At 39.9% G+C, this 21,533-nt stretch overlaps 1 long non-coding RNA gene across 1 annotated transcript in view; it reads left to right on the top strand.

Annotated features, from left to right (window-relative positions):
- The window catches only part of LOC140501883 (uncharacterized), a 227,347-nt gene that overhangs the window by 45,327 nt on the left and 160,487 nt on the right, over positions 1-21,533 (top strand). The window contains exon 2 of the long non-coding RNA XR_011966402.1: positions 20,795-20,905. This is a non-coding gene — a long non-coding RNA (uncharacterized lncRNA). The remainder of the gene's footprint in view (positions 1-20,794; positions 20,906-21,533) is intronic.

Here is a 21,533-nt window from a genome sequence, read left to right as displayed (position 1 = left end):
TATATTCTATTTTATTTTCAGATCTGCTTTCTCTCACTTCCATCTTCCTGCATACCTTCTTCCCCCTCTACCCCCACCTTGTTGAGAAAGCAAGAAAACAAAACCTATATTATAAACATGTATAATGAAGCAAAACAAATTCCCATATTGGCCATGTTAAATATATCTATACGTTTAATTATAGATATATCTCAGTTTTGTACTTAGCATCCATCACTACTCTATCAAATGAGTAATGTTTTATCTTAAGTTTTTTGGAATTGTGGTTGGTCGTTGTGTTGATGAGAGTTTCTAAGTCTTTCAAAATTGTTTCCGTTTATGCCATTGTTATTGTATAAAACTGTTCTTCTGCATATTTCACTCTGTATCAGTTCGTAAAAGTCTTCCTATGTTTCTCTGAAACCATCCTCTTTATCATTTATTACAACACAATAGTAGGCCATCATATATAGAAAGATGTGCATCATATATATAGCATTCCATCATATGTTTACATATATGTGCGTGTAGTATTTCATATGTGTAGTATTCTGTCATCTAGATAGTATTCTATCACATATATGTATATGTTTTATTTTATATATTACTTACATTTTATTATATATTTTAATGATTTTCTTCTCTTTTTTAAGTCAAATTAGCACAAATATAGTTTTCCCATAGTCCCTCAAGTATTTATTTTCCTCTTCTTGTCAGCTTTGCCAATTTGATGATTGTGAGGTAAAATATCATTGTTTAAATTTATGTTTATCTAATAATTAGTAATTCAGAGCATTTTTAAAATATAGTTATTGGTAGCTTGAATTTCCTCCTTGGAGAACTGCTTAATACCCGCGAGGCAGCACAGTAGATAGTGTGCTGGACCTAAAGTCAGGGAGTCCGGACTTCAGATCTGGCTTCAGACATTTACAAGGTGTTAATACTAGCTGGAGAAGGCAAGTCACTTAACCTCTCTTTGCCCCAGTTTCCCCATCTATAAAATGAGGATAATAATAGCACCTGCCTTTTAGAGGGTCAAATGAGATAATAATTGTTTAACACTTAGCACAATACCTGGCACGTAGGAAGCTATACAGATGTTAACTATTATTGTTATTTATCAGCTGGGGAATGGTTCATTCTTATAAAGCTGAATCCGTTCCCTATATTCATTGGGGATATTGGTCTGTAGCTTTCTTTCTCTGGTTTGACTTGCCCTGGTATAGGTATCAGGGTTTTATTTGTGTCCTAGAAGGAATCTGGTAGGATCTCTTTCTATTTTTTCAAATAGTAGATATAGTATTGGAATTAACTGTTTTTTAAACATTTGATACAATTCGCTTGTAAATCCAACTTTGTGAATTCATTTATAGCTAGTTCAATTTCTTTTTTTTTAAGATTGGGACTAGCTTCTCTATTTCCTCTTTTATTAATCTGGACATTTTATATTTTTGTAAACATTTATTTATCCATTTCATTTAGATTGCCAGGTGGTTTTGGGGGGCATATAATTGGATAAAATAGTTCCTAATAAATTCTTTTATTTCTTCTTCATTGGTTATGAATTCATCTTTATCATTCTTTATTGATTTTTTCCTTTTTATTTTAAGTCAAAATTAGCCATGGCTCTATTTTTTTCCTTCCAAAAAAAAAAAAAAAAAGAAACCAGCTGCTAGTTTTATTTATTCATTCGGCAGGTTTTGTTGTTTCTGCTTTTATTTTTAAAAATCCCTTCTTTGATTTCCAGGACCCCTCCTCACTTTCCACCTCTTGCTTAGAGAACAGTAGTTATTTCAGTGCTACCATTTCTTCTAGGAAAGTGGCATGCCAAGTCACCTGCCCTAGGGCTCCACTTACCATCCCTGTGATTCACCCATTTCAAAACTCCTTAGATACCACTCCCCTGGACTTTGTCTTCCAGTTCGAAGATAAGCTCCTTAAGGGAAGGAACTGTCTGGGGTGGCTGGTTTGGTTTTTTGAAATTTGTATCCCTATCTAACATAGAGTAAGTGCTAAATAAATGCTTTTTGTTATCTCCCTCATTCACCTCCAGCATCACAAGGCGCTTTGTTTTGTATCTCTCTAATTCACATGCTATGTATAACTGTGTATGATAGCGGTCTGTGCATGTATCTTGTTTCCCTTCTGGACTGTCAGTGAAGCCAGAAGTCATAGCTCATATGTGTAAAGAGGTACTACACTGGGGTGGAAAGAGTGGGCTTGAAATCTAGATTTTGTGTTCAGATCCTGGTTCCAGTATGTACTAGTTGAAGTAACCTTGAGCAAGTCACTCCTTTCTGAAAAAAAGTTTATTTATAAAATGGGCAAAATAATATTTGTAGTGCCAATCTCAGAAGTGTTTTAAAGCTCAAATTACTTCATGAACACAAACTTAGTACTACATGGATAACAGATACTATTATCTTAATGTTGTAGTTTCCCAGTGCCTAGCACAGTCTTTGCACATCGTGGGTCCTTGATAATGTTTGCTGAATTGAATGTATTTGCTTATAGACCTGGAGAGAGAGAGGGACAGACAGGCATAGAAATGACAACAAAACACTAGGAGACCCCACAAAGGGCAAAAGATAGGCAGCAGCAGAGGTTGAATTGGCACCGCGTCAAGTGTGTTAGTCCAAGCCCTTCTATGTCCACAGTTTTTCAGACAATGAAAATGTTATTGCCCTGGAGTCAGGGAGAGGGAGTTTAACCTAATTAATTGGACATCTTTGTTATCTAACTTATCGGACTGCTCTCTTCTCTGATTGCTCAGGGGCAACAAGAAAGAAACATTGCTTTCACTGGTAGATCCACTGCAGTTGTACTGGGTCATTTACAAACAGGACAACTAGATAGCACAGAGGATAGAGCTCTGGGCCTAGAGTCAGGAAGATCTGAGTTCAAAGGTGGCCCCAGACACTTGACTTTCTTTGTAATCCTGGGCAAGTCACTTAACCCTCTTTGCCTTAGTTTCTCATTGGCAAAATGAGTTGGAGAAGGAAATGGCAAACCACTCCAGTGTCTTTGCCAGGAAAACCCCAAATGGGGAAACAGAGTCAGATATGACTGAAAAACAACTGAGCAACAAGAACATTTACAAACAGGTGAAACAGACATATTGCTGCCAGAATTTTGATTTGTCCAGGATTTTGTAGGTCGTGGAATCCCAGATTTTTAGAATTTCAGGTGTCCTTGGTAGCCATCTAGTCCAACCTATACGTGAAAGGAATCCTTATTAAAACATATACAAGAAGTAGGGGCAGCTAGGTGGCTCAGTGGCTAGAACTCTGGCCTTGGAATCAGAAGGACCTGCATTCAAATCTGCCCTAGAATACTTGCTAGCTGTGTGACCCTGGGCAAGTCATTTACTTCAGATTGCCTCAATAACAACAAAAACACATCCGTGCACTAACTGAAGACTTCCAAGGAGGCACATTCTAACACTTCACTAGGCAGGCTGGTCTGTTTTTAGATATCTCCTTTTTAGGAATTTTTTCTGATATCAAGCCTAAATTTGCCTCTTTGAGACTTCAACCCATTGTTTCTGGTTTTGCCCCCTGGAATCAGAACAAGTCTAATCCCTCCTCCATATCCTTTAAATACTTGAACACAACCATCAGATCTTTCCTCCAGGCTGAACATGCTGAAGTTCACCTGGCGTTATGAGCTCAACACTCTCCCAGTTGCCCTCCTCAGGACTGTCCGATGCTTAAATGTCCTTCTTTCAACTTCAGTGCCCAGAACTAATCAGAATACTCCATAGGAAATGTGATAGGACAGAGCACAAGAGAATCATCACCTCCCTATTCCTGAAAACCATGCCCCTCCTAATGCAACCCTAAGCTTCATTAAATATTTGGCTGCCACAATCACGTTTGTTGACCCATGTTGAGCTTTCAGTCCACCAATTTTTCAGAGCAGCTGCTATATATCCTTTCCTCTTCCATCTTATATTTATATTTATGACATTCATTTTTTTGTGTCCAAGTGTAAGACTTCATTTCTCTCTACTGAATTCCGCCTTGTAAAATTCAGCCAAATGATCTACCGTGTCAAAATGCTTTTGAATCCTGATTTTGTCATATAATGTGTTAGGTATCCTTCCCAGATTCACAGTGTCAACACAGGGCCAAGTATAGATCCCTAGGGCACTACACTGTAGACCTCTGGCCATACTGACACTGAACAGTTAACAGCTACACTCTGTTTGGCCATCCAGCCAATTCTGAATTTATCTGATTTTTTTTCACAAGATTGTAGAGATATTTTGTCAAAAACTTTGCTAAAAATTTATAAACTATATCCGTAGCATTTCCCTCATCAACTAGTTTAGTAATCCTATTAAAAAAAAGAATAAAGTTAGTTTGGTATAACTCATTGATAAAGTCATGCTAGGTCTTCCCTTTTTATTTATTTGCCAACCATCTGTTTAACGACCCTTTCTATAAATTTCCCAGGAATTAAATTTAAGTTTATTGGCTTATAGTTTACAAACTCTTTACTCTTCCCTTCACAGGAAATTGGGACATTTGCCCTTTTCCAATATTGTGTTACTTTTCCTGGTCCTTCAAATATCATTGGAATTGAGTCTTAAATCTGCCACCTCTTTCAGCATGAGAGAATGTAATTTATCTGGTCCAGGTGACTTGAATTAAAGAGGAGTTGCCACGTACTTGCCTCCTGTATCTTTACTTATCTTGTGTATCAGTTTCCTATTAATCATTTTTTGTTTTGTCATTTCAAGGGCTATATCTTCTCATTTCTTTGAACTCCTAGGCCTCTCAGACCTCTAAATCTAGGATCACATGTTTCTCTACACACACTATATGAAATAGGGGCCCAATATATGTTGACTGTCTTACTGAGAAAGGCAGCAGTAACATGAGTGTCTCTATTTCCCTGGCTACACCTTGAACTGAAGAATCACAGAATCGACAAGTTAGAGGGGACCTCAGAGGCCATCTAATCCACACATTATTGGAACAAGAATCCCTTCTATAATAACCCCAGCAGGCAGCCATCCAGTCTCTGATGATGGGTAATTCATTCCTTTTGGACAGTTCAAAATCTTAGGAAATTTTTGTTTATATTTAGCTGAAATTTTGCTTCTCTGCAATTTCCACACATTGTTCCTAGATCTAACCTCTGAGGTCAAGGAAAACAAATCTCTTCCCTTTGGTACTTTAATTAAGTTGTGATCTCATCAATGTTAGTATTATCTCCAGTGGTACAGACTGGAGTCTATCCATGACTTATCCTATATAATTCTCATCCGTGTCCTCCTATAGATTCTTCATAAAGAGTCTATCTAATATACTGGGAGCTTTCTCTAGGTCTCTTGATATTGTATGGGTTAAGTGGAATAGATAGGCTGTCTATCAAAGGATCATAGAGCTAGGGTTGGAAGAGAACTTTGAGTCCATCAAGTCCAACCCCTTTATTTTACAGATAAGGAAACTGAGGTACAGAGAAGTTAAATGACTTGCCCAAGATCACACAAGAGTTGGACTAAGGTTATTTTCACTCCTGTATTCTAACCTTCACCCTAAAGGTTGGTAGGTGATGCAATGGATCTAGTGCAGAATATGGAATTAGGAAAACCTAAATTCAAAACCAGCCTCTGAGGCTTAAAAGCTATGTGACCCTGGGTAAGTCACTTAACCTTGTCTCAATTTCCTCATCTATAAAGTGGAGATGATGATAATAGTGTTCACCTTGCTGGATTGTTTTGAGTCTCTAATGAGATAATATTTGTGAGGTGCTTAAGGCCCTGTATTGATGCTGACTGATTTTATTAACCACTACACCGATGCCTCTTCTTTAGTCTCTGCTACATGAGCTTCCTAATTCCTTTTCATCATCCATTTCTTTGTTGGCATCTTTTGCATGGCTTCTCATATGCCATTCATCATTAGTAACATGCTGTACTCTATTTGCATCCATCATTCAACTCTTTGTTGACCTTTGATTGACCTGCAACTTTAATCCTTTGGAGAGAATAGTGTTTCCCAGTTCAGAGTGATGTAGCATCCCCAGAAGAATAATAATTTTAAAAAGAGGGCTTTTGTTTTAGGGAGAAGCATGAGGTCATTAAAAAACACTCTGTTTCACAAATGCAATTCAGCCCTCTCTCCTCGTGTTCAATTCAGGACCCAATAAATATAGTGTAACTATCCAAGATGTGGGGACTGATGGACTACCTCTGTGCCTGGCCATTCAAACACTTTAAATTGGCTATCTCATTTCCCCCATCCCTAAGTCTTAAACTGATGCTCATATAGAGTGACTGCCAGTCTTCTCACCATCCTGCTAATTCACGTCTGGATGTGCTCTAGTTTCATTGTCCTGCTTAAAATATGGTGTATGGAACCAAACACAGTGACCCAAATTTTGCCTGAACAGAGCAAAATCTAAGTGCTATTACCTCTCTTGTTCTAGACACTGTATCACTATTAATGTAGCCTAAGTCTAAATGACTCTTTTTGGCTGCCATATTATACTGATGATTTGTGGAAACCAATGTTGGACTTTATAGTTATCCTTATTAAAATCCATCTTATTTTATTCAACCTATTCTAATCTTTCTGGATTCAGATAATGTTATCCACAGCAGAAATTCATTAAGTATGACATCATTCTTCATCTGAGATACTGATAAAATTTAAGCAAAGGTGATAATATGCAGCTATAACAGTAATACCCCAACGTACACAGGGGGACCTGCTATCACAGGTTCTTTGATCTGCTTCTCTAAAAGAAAAGGCAACTTTTGAGGGGTTAACAATCACTTTAGTCAAGCATATGTATCATTCAGTTAGTTTTGGGGGGAAAAGCACCCTAAACTTCAGAGAAAATATAGAGAAATCAAAAGTCAACAGATATGACTTCCTCTCTCTGACCATAATCAGTACATACATCACAATTCAACAGACAGGTCCAACTCTCTGACCATAGTTAGCAGAGAGGGAAGCACAAACATCTGGGTTTTCAGGGCAGGGGGACCCTTAGCAACTTCCCAGAGTCCTCTTCTGGCCAACGTAAGTAAGTCAGTAAGCCTCAAAGTAAAACCTTACCCTCAGAGTATTTATATGCCTTTCAGAGCCAGAGGGTATCTCTGACCCAGTACCTCAATAGAAAAAACAAACGGCATTTGGAACTCTCCTACAAAACAACTCCCCTAATCAAACTTCCCTCAAAGGGTAGGGAAGATTTTCTTTAATTAATTAAAGAATTAATAATTCTTTAATTATTTAATTCTTTAAATTAATTAATTAATTTCTTTAATTATAATTAAAGGCATTTACTTACTAAAGTAAAGGCATTATACTTACTAAAGTAAAGGCATTATACTTACTAAAATGAAAACAGCAACAGATCCCACTTTGCTTGGCCTTACAGCAGGGGCCAAGGTATAGGTACTCCAGATGAGGTGGACAGCTTAGAAAGGCAGAAATACCATAGCACGACATATTTCTTTCAGATGTTTGACTCATGCCATCCAATGGGGCAGTCATTAAGTGAAGACTTAGGAACCCTAGACCTGGATCCTACTTCCCCTTTGTGACAAGGGATACGAATTTAGGACTGGTTGACTCTCTATCATGTGTAGAGCAGGGAAATTGAATGAAGTACCAGACCTTGGCAAGGAAAAGTATACCATTAGCTTTTTGCCCTGGTGTCTCTGACCTTGCACTCTTCCATTCAGATTTCCAGCTGGCCAAAACATATGTCATGTCCTTCCTTCCTTTCTAGTCCTCCACTACACCTTGTTTGGGGTACCTAGCTCTTTTCGGCTGCATATTATCACCTTTGCTTACATTCTCTTCTCATACCTCCCTGGTATGAGAAAGTAAAGTCCACCTGCTTCACACAAAAGGAGAGGAGCTAAAAAGAACACCACTGAACATCAATGTCTCAGATGAAGAAATAGATGCTGTATTTAATGAATGCCTTTTGACCACTGGAAATTTGAATGGAAGGTCAGAAGTACCAGGGGAAAAAGGTAATGGTTCACTTTTCCTTGCCAAGGCCTGCTACTGAATCCAATTTGCCTGTTCCAAAGTAATGAATATCTATAGCCAGATTCTGTCACAGACCTCTGCAATGACCTGACACAGGACTGAGAGTCAACCAGTCCTAATCCTATCCCTTTTCACAAAGAGGAGGTAGGATCTTGAGTTTTCACTTAATGATTGCCCCATTGTATAGCATGAGTCAGACTTCTGAAAGAAATAGGTTGTACTGTAATGCATTTTTTAACATGATATTTTATTCCCCCTCCAATTGCATGTAAAAAATAATTTTTAGCATTTAAAAAAAGTTTTGAGTTCCAAATTTTACCCCTTCCTTCCTTCCTTCCTTGCCTCTCCTCTTCCTGTGATGGTAAGTAATCTGATATACGTTATGCATGTGCAGTCATATAAAACGTTTCCATATTAGTCGTTTTGTTCAAGAAGACTGAAAGAGAGGAAGGAAGGACAGAAGGAAGGAAGACAGAAAGAAAAAGAAAAACAGTATGCTTCAGTCTATATTTAGACAGCATTGCTATGTACATTGCTTTGATTACTCACAGAAGTAAGTGACAGTAGAGGGTAAGAAAACTGACCTGTGCCTTCCCTAGAACTCCTGGGTTTGGAGGAGCCTGTGTATTGTTTGGGAGTTGTCTAGTACAAGAGAAGCTACAGGTTTGTCTGCGTAGCAGCTATTTTGTTATTTGTTATTTTTATGGGTTTTGTGTCCATGCAAAGAGTAAATGTGTAAATTAAGCCATGAATGCCCCTCTGAGTTCACATCTCACCTCAGACACTTGACACTCACTAGTTGTGTGACCTTGGGCAAGTCACTTAACCCGAATTGCCTCATCCTGGGTCATCTCCAGTCATCCTGATGAATATCTGGTCACTGGATTCAGATGGCTCTGGAGGAGAAGTGAGGCTGGTGACCTGCACAGCCCTCCCTCACTCAAAACAAAGTCAAGTGCAAATCATGTCATCATTTCTCTGATGGTCTTCTTTGGCAATGAAGGATGAACACACATTGCTGATGCTCACTGATTCCTCTTGTGGCAGATACCATGTCATTGTATAATTAAATATTAATTAAGATGATGTGCATTAGTTATTATTCCACACATTCTAATCCATCCAATCTAATAGTTTCTATAAAGTTGGTTCCTCACAGATCTCCTTGATATTTGTCAGTTTCTCTAAATAAATCCAGTTGTGCTTTTTTCTGCCATTTGTTTATTTTTAACTGGAACTGAGATTGATTTCATTGCTGTTGCTGGTTGAAGAAACTCCCTCCAAATGCAGATTGACAACTGTGATTTATATTCTTAGAGAGTTATCTTGGAGCTCTCAAAAGTTAAACAACTTGACCATAGCCAGGAAGTGTGTCAAAAGCAAGATTGGAACCCTTATCCTTTTGAATATGGGCAAATATACTATTCATTATGCCATGGCTCCCTCTCTTCCCACTTTAATTGTCTAAATTTGTACCAGAACTTTTGATCAGAACTTTTTAAAGCACAAAACAGAACCTGAGAAGTGCTCCTGCTCCCTCCATGTCTAGGTTATACACAATACTTAGAGGGATATTTCTTTCTTAATATTCTAGCCAGTTGTCCTCAAGGTCTTTCTCTTAATTTCTGTGGAAGGTTCTTTTTTTTTCTTTTCTTACATTCCTATAAATTACACAAACATAAACAGACCAGAGCCACAACAATAGACTTTATGCTTAGGGCAAGTAGAATAAAATAAACCCAGTTAAAATGGAAGGGGGGAAATGATAGGTAGGATACCGTGAGGCTGTTATTGAAAAGTTTAGGGCAGCTGGTATGGGGAGGGAGGGGACGGGGCAGAATGTAGATTAACTGAGTGCTGGGTGACAACTTGAAACTGCTCCAAGCAGTTGTTTCAATGTTGCCTAAGAGCTTCAAGCATTGTCAGTATCCTATAAATTTTAGTGACCTGGGACACAGCGTGGATTGCCCCACCCTAGTTATAGCTCTGAAACAGACTCATCTTCAGTTAGTTAGGCTTCCTCAGTGTCTATATAAGCAGCCTGCTTTTATTTCAAGTAACACAGAGCAGAAGTCAGCAGGAACAGACTGAACCCTGGTTTTTTTTTAAGTGCCTTCACTTTAAATGTAAATTTTAATGAATGTGATGAATTGGTGTCCGATTTACATTTTCTGTCAATTATCTGGGAGGTAGGGTTTGCTCCTTGCCAAGGTTTTCTTCCATTAATCTCAGAAATTGAGAATTGGCAGTTCTGGTGGGGCAGATGGGGACTTGTGGTGCGGGGGCGGGGGAGTAGATACAGAGTTCTGATACAGTTTTGCTCCTGGCAATAGCAGTGGTCTGAAGCGATTTCAAAGTATAGCTTGGGGTGGTTCACTTTGAAACCGTAATTTTTTTGAGCTTTGAAGGGACCTTCTTTTCCTTTCTGAAAGAGAAACTCCATGGTCTGTAACTTTTTCTGCCAAGTTCTATGTGTGAAAACTTTTTCCATTTCTCCGCTGCGATTGCCCTCTCTCCACCTCTGAGACAAAGAGAGATGGGAAGTCCCAGAGAATACTCCCGTTCCTCTTCAGTAATTATGCAGTGGTTCTTCCTGGAAGAATTCGCCTGCCTTTTTGATAATAACCAGTCACTAAACTCAACCAACCAAAAATAGTAAAAGATAGAAAGAGTAAACAGCTGTCATGTACATTTGTTTGTAGCATTGAGAGGAGGAGGGGAGTTATGGTAGAAATTCACGACTAGGTCACTGACCTAGAAATTACAAAAAGATTTCCCTCAAGGAGCTCAGACCTAGTGAGCACTGTAACTTAAGCAAGGCAACGGTAGAAATTCTACAACACACCTTCCCAGGCTTGTAAACATTTAGTACCTAATGAATACCTAGTAAGACGTGACTTGGTCCTTAGAACTGTACATGTAAAGCTTATTACTCTTCATGAACTGACAGGCCTCAAACTGTGCACACATACCCCCAATCCCCTAGCTACGAATTCAGATCTAAAAAGATCCTGAAGAACTGAAGGAACATACTGTATGGGAACTCTACCATTATCCTGGACTCTGATTATTAACCACAATCAATCACACAAAACAAAGAATTATAAAAATTGAAGAACAATGTTTTTAAAATGTCACTTGTCAGATCCTCATCCACTCCAAGGTATGTGCAATGAAAAGCTTTCAAAATATAAACTCCTAGCAGAGATCAAAATCATGTGGCAACAGTATAAGCTTCCTATTATCCCTATTGGGAGCAGTTAATGGTGCAGTAGATAGAGCACTGGAATTGGACTCCTCTTCATGAGTTCAAATCTGACCTCAGACATTTATCAGTTGGGTGACTTAGCCCTGTTTGCCTCAGTTTCCTCATCTGCAAAATGAGCTGGAAAAGGAAACAACAAACCACTCCAGTATCTTTGCCAGGAAAGCCCCAAACGGGGTCATGAAGAGATGGACATGGTTGAAAAGACGCAATGGCAACATCATCCCTGTTGTCCTCTTTGCTATTAGAATTGTTATTTGTGGATGCTTTCAATCAGCCTGCTGAAAATGAGTTCATCCTGATACTACGACTCAACTACAGTCATTCTGTCCATTTGGGTAATAGTTTATGGATCATTAGATATAAAAAAATAGCAGAATAACAGCTTGTCCTAGGGCCATCTCTAGCTGAACCCCACAGTAAATGACAAGAATGAGATAACGATGATGATGACAAACATTTATATGATGCCTTAAATTTGCATTAAAAGCCTCGAAAATATAATCTAATTTGAGTCTTACGATAACCCCGTGGGGCAGGAGCTGCTGTTATTATCCTGTCCCTTTTACAAATGGAAACTGAGACTCAGAGAAATGAGGTGACTTGCCTGTGGTCACACAGCTTGCAAATGATCAGAGGCAATATTTTGACCCAGCTCTTCCTGGCTCTAATTTCTGCAGCTACAACAAGTCCAGCGTATAGACTTTTGAAGGTAGAGGAGCCTGATTCTTCGACTAACCCCTGCAGCAAAGATCTAAAAGGGCACCAGATGAAACAATGATCAAGAAGACCAAAAAGAAATCTTTGTGAGCCTCTCCATTCACTGCAGGATGGTACAAGAAGAGGGCCTAACGGCACTGAGAGAGTCTGCACTAAGGTAGTCAGAAGGCAGCACCAACTTTGGCAAGTAGGACCTGAAGCATAAATAATTCTGATTCGAGAAGCATGCAGGGCCTGAAGCTGGCTTAATCTCCAGTACAAAGTTAATGAAAACTGCAGGTACTGAAATCAGATGCCTGCTAGAGGTCTGAAAGCTAGCCTGACCCCCTGTAAATGAGATATAGAACTAGTAGAAACTCAGAGGAGGGACATACCGGGAGATCATGACACCAAAAACAGGTCCCTTACGCAGGGTCTGAAGGCAGTGGGATCTTGATCCTGATTTGTCAGAACAACAGAAGGGCACTGAGCCAGTCCCTGTGAGGTCATCGTGCAGAGAAATAGGTCCAGGTACTATATGCCTTCAAGTGATGCAATGCAACATAAAACAGCCAGCTCAGTTAATATAACTGTGTACAAAGAGTCCTTGCAAGGAGGCCCAACATCAGTTGGGGGCCTATCAGAACTACAGCAGAACAAGGTCACACAACCATTAAGCAAGTGTATGAGATCAGATTTGAACTCAGATCTTATTGACTCTAGGCCAAGTGCTCTATCCCCTCTACTACCTAGCTGAATATTTGTTACAAGGAATTTCTTTTTTTTTCTTTTCAGTGAGGTGGGACTGGAAGGAAGAAAAAATAGATTTCTGCCAATTTTTTTAGAAAAACTCTTAAACATATAGAGGTGGGCAGGGAGTGGAATATCACATTCACTTTCAGAGGTAATCATTATATGGTTAGTTTTACTGAATAGTTTTACTTTGCCAAAAGAGAGCTCTCATGTAGTGTGGCTAACCTGGACACGGTCTGTACAGATGTGTTGATACAACTCTTTTTGAAATTTTAAAATAAAAAGTGAACAAAAAAAAGGAAAAAAACAACTACAGCAGAGGGTGGAGCCAAATCCTGATTGAGTTCAAGAGCAAGGAGATAAATATGGTTGAGTTCAGAACCAGCACTGGATCATAAAAGACAGATTCAAGAAAGAGTGGCAGAGGTCAAAGTCTCCAGAGCTCTACCAGCATCAGCCTATAGACTGCAGTGGGGACAGGGGACAGGAACAAACAAGGGCTTCCCCAACTCACCCAAGTGTATGGGAGGAAACCCAGGGCGAATTCTTAATTCAGTAACTGAGGCTAGACATAGAAATGAACAGAAAAAAACTCAAATAAAATGAAGAAATATTATGGATTAAGAAAAGCTCAGTAGGTAAACTCAGAAGGAGAGAACAATTCCACAACAAATGAAAATAGTTGCTCTGAGAAAATAATAGTGTTGCCCCAAGGACCATAAGAATGGCTGGAAGAAATGAAGCAAGGGATAAAAATAAAATGAGAGTTCCTGAAGAAAAAATGGAATAATAAATATCTTAAACAAGAAGGTGGAAAAACCTTATTAAGTTGGAGAACTCCCTGAAAATGTATAATGAAACAAACAATTCAATTACTCCATGAGACAGTAAGAAATATTAGAACAAAGACAAAATACTGAAAAATTAGAATATGTCAAGTATTAACTACTATTTTAAAAAATCATATTCAAGATAGATCAAGGAGAAAAAATTTAATAAGCATCAGACTTCCTGAAAACTATAACCAAACAAAATACGTGTATTTCATATTTCAAGAAATCATAAAAGAAAACTCCCCGAGAAAGAGCAAAGGGAAAATAGAATCCACCAGTCACTTCCTAAAAGAAATCCCAAGTGAAAAACTCCCAGGAATGTCTTAACAAAAATCCGGAGCTTCCTGGCTAAAGAAAAAATACTACAAGAAACCAGAATGAAAGAGTTCAAGTTTGTGGATGCCTCATTTCTAATGCTGTCAGCCTGAGCCCCGCCCCCCCCCCCCCATTGTGTTCTCCTTCTGCTTGTTAAGTGCCAGAGACTAGTGCTCTCATTCCATTTAACCATACAACATCAATTAGCTTTCACAAACCTTTATTTACTTTGAAGATAACTCAATAACAAAAGACAAACATTTATCTCCAACAAACCAGGGACGTACTTTTCCCTATCCCACCTCAGTCTCTGAGGAGAATAAACTCAAACTTAGTCCGATTTCTATGTTGTGTTGGTCCCCTTTCACATTCAAATATAATATCATTGCCATATGAATCATTGTCTCAGCTACCACTGGGATGGGTCCTGAACATAACTCCTCCTGAGTAGATGACAAAACCCTTCACGGACTCCTACTTTTATGCTCCTGGAGATTCATTCTTCTGATCCTTAAAAACTCACAAAAATTTCTAAACCATCACCTATAAAGAAATAAAATGCATTCGTCAAGGATCCATTTCAAGAGGCAACATGTCAGCCTCAGAGGAGGCCCAATGACTCTCCCCTTAGAACATAGTCTCTCACCAGATGTTTTTACTGAAGGAATCAAACTAAGAGCAGAGAAGTGGAACAGAATAAATCAAAGAGAATGTCTGAGGTCAACAAACGTCTTTTTGAAGATGTCCCCAGTTCCAACTACACAGTCAATTTCATATTCTGCTCTCCACAGAAATAAGGAAGGGCCAAAGAGGGGCATGTTTAGTGGGGGAAGAGAATGAGGTCCCTTTAAAACATGTTGCGTTTGAGATGCAGATGGGACATCTCAATGGAGATGTCCCATGGATAATCGGTGATATGAGATTGAAAGTCAGGAGCACAATCAGGGCTGAAGGTATAAATTTGGGAGTCATCTGTAAAGAGTTGTTCATTGAGCCCATGGGAGTAGATGAGATCACAAGGGAGAGAATGTAGAAAAGAGGGCTCAGGAGAGACCCTTGCAAAACATTCACACTTGAGGGCAGGAAATTGACAGTGATGCAGCAAAGGAGATATGAAAGGGTTGTCAGAGAGGTAGGAAAAGACCCAGGAAAAATTAGTCTCATGGAAGCTGAAGGAGAAGAGAATATCTCAGAGAAGAAGAAGCTACAGAGAAATCAAGAAAAGTGATGACAACCATCAGGTTTAGATCATAATATAGAGATATGACTGGTAGTAGTAGACTCAAAAGGAAACCTGGATTTTCCACCTGTTTTCCACCATTGAGAGAGGAGTCACTCTCCCAGCTCCCTTCCAGATGTGTTTCTGTCTCTAGGCTCCATCTTTGGCTCCAGTCCAATTCCAGCACAGGAATTTCCCTGAACCTGCAGTGAAAATGGAACCGTAGGAAAGAAAGCTGTCTGAGGTTATTGTCTCAGGGGAGATTTGAGAGAAAGCTTCCCCTTTCCTTAACACTAGTGCCCAAAGAATTCATGATAGATTTGAATCGTTTGAATTATTTTTTTCTCTGCTTTTGAGGAGTCATCATAATATTTATTAGTAAGATCCTTTTGATTCATCTTGAGCGGACTCCAAAACCTCAGTAATTGAGAGTCTCTGTCTCTCACCGCCCCCCCCCCTTCTATCTTTCTGTCTCTCACTCTCTGCTTCTCTCTCTCTCTCTCATCTCTGTCTTAGCAAAAACGAATCAAACAACCAGTAACGTGTTGGGTCAATTACAGTTTTATCCTAATATTGGCCTTTAAAGAGTAGGTGAACAGCAATATAAGTAAAACTTTCAATCAACAGCTTATTTTGGAATGGACATTATCTCTCCTGGGGAGGGAGAGGTGAAGGAGAATTTCATCATTGGTAATTCCGGGCACATGAAGACAGCTGGGAGCTCTCTCTTCTCCAGAGGCTCAGGGTTGTCCTGCATCTTCTTCCCAATACCCCTCTCCTCTCCCCCACCCTCTGGCCCCTGCCTTCACACTATACTGGCTAGAATTTCAAATGTTGATTGCAGCAGCAGTGCACTCCAGGCCAGCTGGCTGGATGACGTTTCTCACCTCTTGGTGAGATTTCAGCTTCCCCTTCCACTGGAGGATATATAGGGAGGAAGAGCTGCCTTTTCAGCTATATTCACATAGTCATGGCTTCCAGAGGCTCACAGATATTGGGAACTTTGTATCCACCAGCAGACACTGAGCTCAAATTCCCCACTACATTTGTAACTCTGGACAGAGACGCTTCAGTAAGGTGATGGTTTTGCAAGCCAGATGATCCTATGAGCTGAATTTTTTGTTCTTTAGTCGTTTCAGTCACATCTGACTTTTTGTAACTCCATTTGGGATTTTCTTGTCAAAGATACTGAAGTGGTTTGCCATTTTCTTCTCCAGCTCATTTTACAATTGAAGAAACCAAGGCAAAGGTTTAGTGACTTGCTCAGGGTTACACAGCAATTGAGCATCTGAGACCGGATTTGAACTCAGGAAGAGGAGTCTTCCTGATTCCAGGCCCAGCTCTCTATACACTGTGACACTTAGCTGCCCCATGAGTTGAATAGAATGTTTTAATGTGTTTATAGCTCTCCCTTACCCCAGCATATACATTACAACAGGAGATTTATCCAAAAGATCAAATGACTAATGTGGAAATTTATTTATTTATTCTACCTACCTGTTAAAGAGTTCCACTTTAAAAATATTAACATTCTACCCACATTGCTTTATGGTAGTGAGACTTGAAACGGGCATGGAGAGTGTGAGAAGGAACCAGCTCAATTGAGGAGATGTAGTTATCTCAAGAAAATTTGAAAAGCAAGACTAATTTTAATTTGCTTTAATTAAAATGAACACATGCCATACAAGTACCTTTGGGGCACAGGAAGGGTCTCAGGTGAGAGTCAGGCTTCAAGATGGGAGGTGAAAGCTGATATAAAGGAATGGTCAGAACAATAAATTACTTTGCATTCTGGTTAATAAAATTTTGAAGGCCTGTCAAGGTTTGTTATGCCGAGGGGTCACGACTCTGCTGCCGGTGTCCTTGCTCCATGGGGCTCCCCACCCCTCCACAGGGAGACAATTTAGTTCCCTTCTATTTCAGAGATTTTGAACTGTGAGTTCATATAGTGATGGGTTAATTTGTGTGTGTTGTATATGATGTTGTTGAATGGGAAAAAATGATGAACTGAGATTTGAGGAGGAGCTGTGTGACCTTTAGCTCACCCACTCACATGCTCCATGTTTGAAACTAGACTGTTGGTTTTTTGGTGTTTTTTTTTTTAACTGAGAAATAAAAACCACCTTTAGTCATTTGAGGAAGAGCGATGGCAGCTCTATTGAGAAGTCTTCCAAAAGAAAAAAAGAGCATAAAAAAGGAATAAATTTGAAGCTATTTGGCTGAATACCTCATAAGCACCCTGGGAAAAACTGTTTTTGTAATAGTGTTACTGATTTCTAGGCTAGGCCTCCCACTCACTTCCCCTGTCCCCACTACCTCCCAACCTGGCCTCACTGAGTGGTGCTCATGAAGAAACAAATGGTGCCTTAAGGGATAAGAGTGGCTTTTCTAGTACTTTGTAAAGCCCCAAATTTAGTCTGTAACCTGAAGACCTCCTAAAGTCTTTTCACCCTAATCTCGAACCTGTACCTAAAGAATTGCCCTTATCCCGTGTTCCCCCTGTCCTTTAATTTTTAACCTGTGTCCTCCTGCCCAGTTCTTAAAACCTTAAACCATAAAGAATTCCCTTTGTCTTCCTCATCCTATGTCCTTCTGTCCTGTCTTTAATCTTTAACCTCCATAAAAATCTCTAAAACTACTTCACCATTCTCCAACCTCCATATAAGCATAACTCCCCCAAATATTGGGGTCTCACTTAGCTTTCTCACTAGGAGACCCCTGCTACTTTTGAGTCAGTCAAGCTCCCAACGGCTGTAGAAGTCTAAGTGAATTCTCTCCCACCTGAAACAGCTCTACCAACTCTAAACCTCATCATTTCAGTGATGTCTGGATTCTGGTTCTGGCTCTGCTACTTACTGCTTGCAAAAAGTAGCTTGAGTTCTCTGGACTTCTTTCCTTAGTTTAAAATAGAAAATCTTGGTCTTATTTCTCTTCCCACCCCCATGCCATGGTATAGGGATCAAATGAAATATTAATACTTTGAAAAAAAATATGATTTGCACCTCAGTGTGAGGCCTGGTTCTTCCACTTATTGCCTGTAATGTTGGTCTCTCTTGTTAGAAACACGCTTGGCACTAATAAGATATCAAGGAAAATTTATTACAGGAGAGTTCAGAGGAATTGAACACTTTGACCAAAACGAGGCCCAGGAGGAGGGAGCACTGAATACAGAAGCGAGATGAGCTATATACTGTTAGTTCAAGACAGATCCTCCCACCAGGAGCTGGATTGGTCCACTCTCCATTAGATCACCGTCTTCTCTACATGCCCATTACTTAACCCTCCTTCGTGTGATTCCCCCTCTCAAATATGCTTTAACATAGGACCCATGATCAGAAAATGGAGGGATAATTTTATGCAGCGTGTGTCTGCTTATACGTATGAAGTCCATTAAGTAAGCACACTGAAGGAAATCCTTCTCCAGGTAACTCTAGCTCATTTTTCTTGGCTAGTTCCAGCAAGCTGTAAATTTGGTCCCTTCATCAAAAACTTTGTAGTTTTCTGAAGGCCACTGTCTATCTTTTGATTGGTTGAGTCTACTTGCAGTCTGCTAGCCTTCTTATTATCTAACTTATTCTCAGTGACTTCATCCACTAACAATAACTTATTGTGGAAGCTTAACTTTTGCTGTCTCTCACGCTCTCACCCTGGAACATCTTCTACCATGCTGGCCCCTGTTTCCCATTGGTGAATTTTTCCTGGTGCCTCCATTTTGGGGAAATGTCCAAGCTGGCTAACTTTCATTCCCCCCAGGGCCGGCTTTCTGACTTTCTGGACTCAAGTATCACATGCGCAAGTTTCAGCTTCCTTTTATGTGCATTCTCTTCCCTCATTGGATTGTAAATTCCTTGAGGGGAGGGGAGGGATTCTATCTCTTTTGTGTCTGTTTCAGAAAACTCAGTGCTTAGTTCTGCCTTAGAATAAGCTGGTTGCATTACTTCAGGCTAGTCATTAAATTCTCTGAGCCTCATTTTCTTTTGGAAAAATGAGAGGAGTGTACTGGATGATTGCCAAGGTACTTTCCAGCTTCCATTCTCTGATCTTAAGTATAAAGTATTACACAAATAAACTGTGGGATTATTGTGGCAGTTTCTCACTTCCTTACCAAAACTGACTTGTTTTGTATCTCACCCTATATATTTCTGTTCTCTCATAAACTAATCTGTTGTGAATGGATTGATTTCACTTTCTTCTTCCTTCCCCAGCCCAGGTAACATCTTTGCATTTTGAGGTATTTGTAGAAATGCAGTACTTTTAACCTGAAGGTCTATTAGAGCTGGAGTCTCATTGCTAGCAAGATAGACCAGACTGGGGATGGCCAGGAACCAAATACTGGTTAGGCTCACTCAGGTAGGGAATGACAGTGGATCAAAGTTGAGATAAATGGGTGGTCAGCAGCTAGGAGGTCTGCGTATGGGTGTGCTGGTAACTGGTTAACAACTGCTGTCCAGTTGCAGGTCAGTCTGCATTATTAGCATGTTCTTCAGCACTTTCTTCATTCTAGACATCAAACGAAACAATAAGCCAAGCCCTGATTGGCAGCTTTGCTTATTACTGAAGTATGAATGCTCACGTTGAAAATTTAGCAGTTGACTCTGCTGAGCCAGTTTGAGCACACTGTATCTGCTGGAAGGTTTTAAGTAGACATCTCAGTGGGCAGGCAGAACAGCGTCCAGATAATAAGGGAGCTGGCAAGATGCCAACATCCAAGTTAGTAGGCATCCAGCATCTGATGAGGAGTGGGCAGGTACACAGGGAAAAGCCCATTTTCTGAAACCAGGGACATAAAGCAGTACTATTAAAAAGGAATGGAGAAAACTAGGTGACTCAGTGGAGAGAACTCTGGGCCTGGAGTAAGGATGACATGAGGTCAAATCTGGCCTCAAACACTTAGTAGACAAGTCATTTAATTTCTATCTGCCTTATTCACTAGAGAAGGAAATGGCCAACCATTCCAGTATCTGCCAAGAAAGCTCCTTGGATGGTATTGGTGTGCTATGGTCCACAGGGGTCACAAAGAGCTGGACGTGACTGAACAACAAGAAATTAGAAAGGGAGAATTGATATTGAACTCTTGATCAATGGATTTTTATTTTTCTGGGTCTGCAGCAGGCCTAACTAACATTTCAGGTGGGAATTCAGGGGGTACTGGCTGGCTGTGGCTATTAGGAAAATGACTGGGGCAGGGAACCCAGTGAACCATTGTAAGTCTGACTGTCTGGGTAGAATTTTCTGAAAACCACAGTAAGTGGGGAAAATGTGAGTGGATAGGGAAGAATCCTTTAGGTCCCTTCCAAACCTAACACCAAAGTAGCTACCTTCGCTGCCTAGTGGTAAAAATGACCTCTTTATAGGGGTGGCGAACTTGTAGCCTCAAGGTCACATGTGGCCCTCTAGGTCCTCAAGTGTGGTCCTTTGACTGAATCCAAATTACACAGAACAAATTCCCTTAACAAAAAGAGTTGTTTTGTAAAACTTGGATTCAGTTAAAAAACTGCACCCAAGGACCTAGAAGGCCATATATAGCCTCGAGGCTGCAGGTTCACCACACCTGAAGTTAAATGTATTTTCACACTTTTCATTTTTCTGCCAATTGTTACTTAATTGCAGTAGTACAAGAAAATCAACTTTTAGATGTCTCCTCCTATGGAGGTAGCTAACCAAAATTATGATCAGTGATGAATGTTCTTCTTATCTCCCTTCAATGCAGTTCAACATATAAGTGCCCACCATGTGCCATGAGAGAAGAGAAGATTTCTAAGAGATGGAGATGAGGAAGGAGTGCATTCCAGGCATAGGGGAAGCTCATAAAAAACAGAAGGTAGGTGGAAGCTTTTATGCAAAGTTCAGGTTGAGAACCCTAATGCTTGGTCCCACTGTTAGAATTTCTCTCTAATCAGAGGCATATATTATGAATTGTTTATAAATATTTTCATTAGTTATAAGTTCCCAAAAGCAGACATTTGAATGACAGCTTAGAATCTTTCAGTTGCTAAGACTAAGGAGTTGACTTTCATTATGGATCCCCCAGGCACACTCCTGAGGTGGTGGGTTTAGAGGGAAAAAGTATGAGGTGTGATTAACCTTGCTTTACAGTGCCCCCAAATGTGTATGAAAACTAAAAGTAGTTCCAGCCACAGGAGAGCAAAGGAAAAGGGATGAGCACAGTCAGTCAGTTCATCACATTGCTTCCACACATCTGCTTTTGGAAGCACACCATCCATAATAAAAGGTGGTCCCATACCTTCCCACTTACTCTGTCTTTCACTACTTTTCCCCATGTGCCTGGGAGGAAAAACTACATCGCACCTGCTGCCCTAGGTTCTTGCCTGCTGCCAAGAACAACAAAAAAAGAACAACCCTGTTCTCAGCCTTTCTCTATTGCTATCGGGGAAGGGAACTCCCCCTCCTCTTCTCCCTCTCAATATTTTCCCCTTCACTGCTCCCCA

Source organism: Notamacropus eugenii, chromosome 4 (genome assembly GCF_028372415.1).
Source record: "Notamacropus eugenii isolate mMacEug1 chromosome 4, mMacEug1.pri_v2, whole genome shotgun sequence".
NCBI lineage: Eukaryota > Metazoa > Chordata > Mammalia > Diprotodontia > Macropodidae > Notamacropus > Notamacropus eugenii.
This window is presented reverse-complemented; position numbering and strand designations above follow the sequence as displayed.